Here is a 7,770-nt window from a genome sequence, read left to right as displayed (position 1 = left end):
GCAGAATTTCCATAACCCCCTCTAAACTGTCTGACACTGATGATACTTGGAATTTACCCCAGTTAAAGTAATGCTGCAAAAAAAGTGTGTGCATATCGTAACATTAATACTTACATTGTAACAGAGCAACACTGCAAAGGACGCCGCAGTACACACGCTTAATGACTCCCAGCCTTGACACGTCCAGAGCACAACTGAGGGAGGCAGTACACTTGGCATTGCTTCATCCGAGTCTTCGAGGCTTTATACGCTTCGATCCAGTCAAGTTCTCGTCCTCCGTCTTTAGTTAATTTGATTTATTATTATTATTATTATTATTATTATTATTATTATTATTATTATTATTAATCAGAGCGTCACGAGTTGTCTTGTGGTGATTTCTGAATTATTTGTTAGTCATTTTTGCGAGGGAATATAGTAGAAGAAAACGAACATTGAAACTTTGCAAAACTTTAAAAATATCTGCTGTACACACACACACACACACACACACTGCATTATAATCACTTGAAGCACTACATATTAGCTTTGAATAACAGCATGCCATGCGAACAGCCCCCAGGTACTATAATTCACTCATCCCCATCCCCATCCACCATCCCGCCATCCCCACACTCGGCGGCAGGAAACTTGTGATCGCATGACGGTGAACATTTCAGTGGCGGTTGATGTGCATCAGGACAAGAAGCGCTCGTCAAATGTATCTGCTGAACACCACAAACATGGAGCAAATGAGAGAAAGAGAGAGAGAGAGAGAGAGAGAGAGAGAGAGAGAGAGAGAGAGAGAGAGAGAGAGAGAGAGAGAGAGAGAGAGAGAGTCAGGTCAGAGGTCGTCTGGTGAGGACGTGGTTTAGGAGCGCTCCGCCAAAACAGGTCGGGTCACAGACTTAGTTCCTGAGCAAGTCTCCGCTATTTCATTATACCATCACCACAACTGAGATTACAGTGCAGAGTGTACAGGTAAAAAAAGTGAGGTGAATAGCGAACAGTGCAGTGCAGTACACAGTGTGTGGAGCAGTGCTGGCAACGTGTTCACCGAGTGTCTGTTTGTGTCACTGCGCCTGTGTGTCTGCCGTCTTCACTTCACTACACCTCCACCAACAGCACTACCGAGGTTGAAGTGTAGTATACATAGCAGTGAAAGTGCAGTGTACGGTGAAAAGTGCAGTAAATAAGTGTGGTGCAGTGCTGGCAGCGCGGTGCTCGTCACGTGTTTCCCGTGTATCGCCGCGCCCCTATTCCCCCGGGACATCAGCCCACAGCTCTGCTGCATTTCAAGGATTAATACCTGCCGTGCCCTGTCCTGACCTGACTCACCTTGACCCTCACCTCACCCCCACCCTGGCAGCTGGGTGCTAATCACGTGTTTCCCGTGTATCGCCGAGCCCCTACTCCCCCGGGACATCAGCCCACAGCTGTGCTGCATTCCATGAGGGATTAGATACCTGCCGTGCCCTGTCCCAACCTGACTCTCCCTGACTCACCAATAACCTACTGACCACTCCTCACTTCCTCCCTCATGTCTTCCTCTGCGCACCAACTCATCGCACGGCGTAATCTGTCAGGTTATACCCCGCATAGGTGGTGTGCTGTTTGTGGGAAGGCAACATCGAAAGCTGCCCACGTCAGCTGTGAGGACGACAGTTGCCCTAATCTGTGCCATACCGGCTGCCTGGGCGACAACCCAGTCTACCGGTGTGCCGAGACGGGGCTGCTGAGGGAGCAAGCTAACATACAGGACCCCGTGACATTCGTTGACAGGGAGGCTGATCCATCCTCCCAGCCACTCCCTCCGCCACTCCGAGGAGATCAAGAACAGGCCGCAGAACGGAGTCACTGGGAAGACCTGGAGAAAACTGAACTAATCTCCTTGGTTGAGAAGCTCACAGAAGAAGCCTCTCGAACAAATATTATCCTCAGGTCCCTCCAGCAGGATAGGGACCTGATCATAGAATACCGGGAGGTGTTTGCGTCAGCGCTCAGACTTGCTGACAGGCTCGTTGCCTCCAAGCAGCGCGAGGCAAAGGTTGCCACGTGCACACAAGGAGCCAGTGCTCTGCCAGAGACCATAGACAGACACTGGGAGGAGGTCTGTCAGGGCTCTGAGTGCTGGAGGGATTGGTGGAATTCAGGTAGGACGAAACAACTGCGGCACGCCCCTGAGCTCGCCATCCCGCCCACCCAGCCAGGCAATCAAACACCACCGGAGGCTACTCACAGCAGTACATCGGTAGCTGAACCCCCACCCCCGCCCTCCTCTACACCTGTCTCCCTTCCTACAAGTTCCAGCTTAAACACCTCCACCTCGCACCTCCACAGTACTGCAACCTCCACACAGAACCAAACCCACACCAATACCTTGCCAGCAGTACCACCGACTCCCTCAGCAACACCAGCACCAGCCCCAGCCCCAGCAGTCCCGGCTTCCTCCACGAGCACCGCTGGCAACACCACCACCAGGAAAAAAAAGTATAAAAAAAAGAACCGGAACAGCGAGGTCAGAGGAGCCTGTACCACCCAGGGGGCCGGCCCCTCAAGGAGACAGACCCCAGCCAAACCCACGCAGATTTGCCGGTACTTCAATCGGAAGGGCCATAGTACTGAAGACTGCCACACCAGGACTGCTGAGTTGAGGCAGGAGCGACTGCTACGGCAGGTCCTCGCGGAGGGGAGATACTTGGCCGCTGCCTCCCCATCAGTAACACCACACTTGCAGCCCTTTCCGCAGTCTCGTCCGTTTTCAGCTCAGCCTGTTAACTGGGGCCACACCCAGGGCTGGCAATGGATCCCGCCCGGCCTTCGGTACCCCCAACTGAGCCCTGTCACACCCCTTCAGGCCGGACCACAACTCCCTCCAACATGGTAAGACCTGACCGCCACCGCCACCAATTCAAGGTTATCTCCGCCAATGTACGTGGTCTCCGAACGAACATCGGAGACCTAACCCACAACTGTGTACTACGACACGGTGCAGATGCAGTTGTGGTGACGGAGACCTGGCTGAACGGAGATGTGGAGCCATCGTTCGGCAAAATAGGTGGCTACACTCACTGGGCCAGGAGAGACCGACAGGATAGAGCTGGAGGCGGAGTGGCTGTCTGCTTCAGGGAGGGAGTGCAGGCACAACAACTCGACGTGGACACGCCGCCTCAGCTGGAGGTGATGTTCTTCCGGGTTGTGCTGGCCAACCACTCTGCCCTCCTGCTGTGCGCCATGTACCGCCCCCCCCGGCAGGGGCCTGACTCGCTCCTGTACCTCAAGGAGGCCCTAGATGTCCTCCTTGTGACTCACCGCTGCCAACACTTTTTGCTTGTGGGCGACCTCAACCACCACCTGGAGCACGACACCTATGAAAACCTCCTGACGGTGCAGGGCCTGAAGGACCATGTGACCTTCCCCACTCATGAGCGGGGCGGGACCCTGGACCCCGTCATATCCGACCTGGAGGAAGACACACTCAGCTGCCACCAGCTGGGTCTCGTGGGCAGCTCTGACCACCATGCTGTCCTGACCCAGGTGGACATGGGTGTGGCTCGTGACGAGGCCACCACTCGCACAGTCTGGCTATGGGATAGGGCAGACTGGGGCTCCCTTCGCCGAGACCTGCGCAGGACTGACTGGCCTTCCATCCTGCAGGGTGGAGCGGAGGTACAGGCGCGAGCCTTCACTTCCCGCCTCTTGGCGCTCCAGGAGCAACACGTGCCCCACCGTGAGTTCGTCGCCAGACCAACGAACCAGCCTTGGTTTGGTTACCGCTGCCGCGTTGCCGCCGAGGCGAAGTATTCTGCGTGGCTCCGCTACAAGCAGAGTCCTACTCGGTGCAACAAAGACCTACATCGTGCAGCCTGCAAGAGGATGGTGACGACCTGCCGGTGGGCCGTACGGAAGTGGGAGGAGGACCTGCGGCGCCAGCTAGGAGGCCCTGGAGTGGGCAACAAGACTTGGTGGTCCCTTGTTAAGGGCAGACAGGGCCTCGACCGTCAAGACACTGTCCCTCCTCTCACAAGGCCCGACGGAACGGTGGCCACCAGCAGCAAGGACAAAGCCCAGCTGCTGGCCACCTTTTTCGCCGGGAAGATGGAGGTGGACGACCCTGAAAGGTCACCGCCTCTTCTGGAGCAGCAGTGCAGAGAGACTGTAACCAAGGTGGAGGTGATGCAGGGGCTTGTCGAGCGTCTGCTGCAGGGGCTCGATGTACAAAAAGCTACCGGTCCCGACAACATCAGCCCGCACGTTTTGAAACAATGTGCCCGCGAGCTGGCTGTACCCCTCACCACAGTCTTCTCTGCCTGCTTATGGGAAAATACCTGGCCCTTAGTGTGGAAAGAGGCCCGGGTAGTTCCTGTACACAAGAGGAGCTCCATGTCTGACCCAAAAAATTATCGACCCATCTCCCTGCTCTCTGTGGTGGGGAAAGTGTTCGAGAGGGTGGTGGCAGATGTGGTGTGTCGCCACTTCCAGGACAATTACCTCCTCTCGGACCAACAGTTTGGGTTCAGACCTGGGCGGTCCACCTCCGATCTCCTCATGCTCCTCACCGAGGGCTGGCAGGACGCCCTTGACGGCGGCCTCGACTCTGTTGTGGTGGCCCTGGATATAGCGGGCGCCTTCGACAGGGTCTGGCATGGGGGCCTTCTGGAAAAGCTGAGGGCAAAGGGGATCCAGGGTGACCTCCTCCAGCTCCTTGGCGACTACCTCCAAGGAAGGACCCTCCAGGTCGTTGTCAATGGGCAAGCGTCCGAGTCCTTCCCGGTGAGAGCGTCAGTGCCACAGGGCTCAGTGCTGGGGCCAGTCCTGTGGAACATCTACGTGGACGATCTTCTCCGACAGCTGCCGGCGGTCTCAGCTTATGCTGACGATTGCACTCTCTCCTGTACCTACCCTCGACACGAAAGTGTGCGTGCTGCTGAAGAGATCAATCAGCAGCTTGGGGTGATACAGGAGTGGGGGGCACGCTGGCAGGTGACCTTTGCTCCGGAGAACACACAGGCAATGTTAGTTTCTCGATCCCCCGCTGCCGAGCCAGCAGTGGAGGGAGGGCTAAGCTTTGGTGGCCTTCCTCTCGAACTCCAGGAGTCCGTCAAGATTCTTGGGATGGAGGTGGATCGAGGGCTGCGGTTTGACCGCCACGTCAAACACATTGCCCTTAAGGCCTCACACCGAGTCTCCTCCTTGAGGAGGGTGGCCAACTTGCTCGACAGGAGAGGGAGGCTCTTGCTCTACAAGGCCCAGATACGGCCTTACTTAGAGTATGCCGCCCTCTCCTGGATGTCCTGTGCTGCCACACACATAAGCAAGCTCGACGGCATCCAGCGACGGGCGCTGCGACTGGTGGAAGCAGCAGGTGCTCCAGCCCATCCTGAGGTTCCCGTCGACACGCTAGAACACAGCAGGGACGTGGCAGCCCTTGTGGTGTTCCACAAGGCACAGGTGCAGGGTGTGCCACATCTGGCGGGACTACGGCTGCCCACCAGAGTCACCTCGCGGGACACGAGAACGGTGTTATCCAGTGGTGACTCAGTGGAAGTGCCGCGTTCCCGCTCCGGCCAACACCAGCGCACTTTTTGGGGGCGAGTCTCCAGACTGTGGAACGTCTTCGCGTCCTCCGTCCCACATATGTGTGTGTGTGTATGGAGTACTTGCTCAAAGTGTGGCTAACTATAGGCTTGTTAGATGGGGGCAGCCATTTATGAATCATGATTTCTGCAACGCTTGTCACCACGCGGGCACTGGTTGGCGCGTGTGGCGGTGCTTGGTTAATGGACCACCACACCTCCTGTTTCTTCATTTTGTGTATTCAAATTATTCATCTAATCTCTCTCTCTCTCTCTCTCTCTCTCTCTCTCTCTCTCTCTCTCTCTCTCTCTCTCTCTCTCTCTCTCTCTCTCTCTCTCTCTCTCTCCAACGTCTACTTAAAGTTTTTTTTTTTCTAAACAATCGTAATTTGAATCCTGGTCGTCCTAGACATTGGTTAAGTCAGGTCAGCTTAATGTATCTATCTATCTATCTATCTATCTATCTATCTATCTATCTATCTCTGTCTGTCTATCCAGGAGAGGAAAGAAAAGCCAATATTATTCATAACAAAGAGGAAAGTTAACATATAGATTATTCAGGAAAGAATGTTTGAGAGAGAGAGAGAGAGAGAGAGAGAGAGAGAGAGAGAGAGAGAGAGAGAGAGAGAGAGAGAGAGAGAGAGAGAGAGAGGGAGAGAGAGTAACTTAAGTAACTCGAACGAAAAAAAAAATACACGACAGGTTGAAACAGCAAATTACCACACACACACAAAAAAAAAAAAAACATAAAAAGGGAAATACCAACAAAAAAGATGGAAGCAGGAAGCGTCAATGAAAGCAAAGGCGAAGAATCTGACGAAGTTCATAAAAACGAAGAGAAACGGTCAGATAATGAACATGAAAACAGTAAAAGGAAGATGGCAATTCAAGAGATAAAGATGGTGGAGAGGTTTTTCAGCAGCGCTGTCACGCTTCACGCACAGGCCCCACAGACTCTGCTGAACACCAAGGAAGCGATTTAAAGCGGCAAGGTGACGGTGGAGCACGCGCTCAGAGTCCCACAAACTCTCACCACCAGAATGACCGCTTGGAAGGGAGCGTGCCTGGGGTGGAGGACCAAGACGGTAACTCAAGCAGCGAAGTAAACGACGATGACGAGTATTACATCCCTGGCGACAAATCACTCGCCAGCCTTGAGTTTCCGACAACGAGAGAATGCACTGCCACCTCTCAGACGTGGAGGATGATGAGTGTGAAACGGATGGCGCTTCCTGGGATGAGAAGGACGACAGTGACGCTGAGAGTGAGGCCCGCTTGAGTCCCACTGAGTATCCCTCAGATGGCGAGGAGTACAGTCAGAGTGAAGACGGTGAGTGCGGTGGTGCCAGTGATGAGAATATAGCAAAGAAAAGCCAGACATCACCAGAGAAGGAGGTGGACTTCAGGCTGCTTAACAGACTGGCCGGCGAATTCAGTGACGGTAGCGAAGAGGAGGGGGACGAGAAGGCGGCGTGGAGGCGATGTCAGGATGTGAGCCGCACTCTGTAGATGCAGAAATGGTCTCTGTCTGCCCACTCAAAGAAAGAATTTACAGTCAAGAATTCCACTGCTGATGAGCTCCTTTGTTCCCCAAAGTCAATCTTTCAACACATTCCATTCAAGAGAAGGAAGAAATTCTTGAACAGTTTATGGAAAATAATGTCAGCAGAAACATTCGCCGCTATTTCATGAAAACAGCTTGCCGAAGGAATTTCGCGATATTCAAGGTGTGGCGGCGTGCCCAGGCCATCAAGCGATTCCCAGGCCTGCGTCTTGGAACACAGGACACTGCAGCGTGGCAGTCTTTCACGCGGCAGAAGACCTCCCTTAACGACTTCTTCATGGCAGAGAAAGAGACCCTTCTTTACAGTTTGTCGCGGAACCACAAAGTGTCGTGTGAAGAAATCTTTCAAGCTCAGGCGACGTAAGAAACGGCGACTCTTAGTCAAGATTGTCAGGTTCTTGGACCAGCTCCCCATCCGCCGCCTCCAGTACCTGAATGAACACGTCCTCGCAAAGGCACAGCGGGAAAATAAAGGGGAGCGGCAAAGTCACTCAGACATGACTCCCGTGTTGCAGTTTTTACAGACTGTGGCTACAATGCAGAGACAGGAGTCGCCCTTTCCCTGCCACGGCCCTGTTTGTGCAAAAACATGTTGAGAAAATACTCGTCTGTCGCGAATGAAACTTATCAAAGCTTGACGCGCAAGTTCAT

Source organism: Scylla paramamosain, unplaced genomic scaffold (assembly GCF_035594125.1).
Source record: "Scylla paramamosain isolate STU-SP2022 unplaced genomic scaffold, ASM3559412v1 Contig10, whole genome shotgun sequence".
NCBI classification, from domain to species: domain Eukaryota; kingdom Metazoa; phylum Arthropoda; class Malacostraca; order Decapoda; family Portunidae; genus Scylla; species Scylla paramamosain.
The sequence above is the reverse complement of the archived record's forward strand: the minus strand, read 5'-3'. Positions refer to the sequence as shown.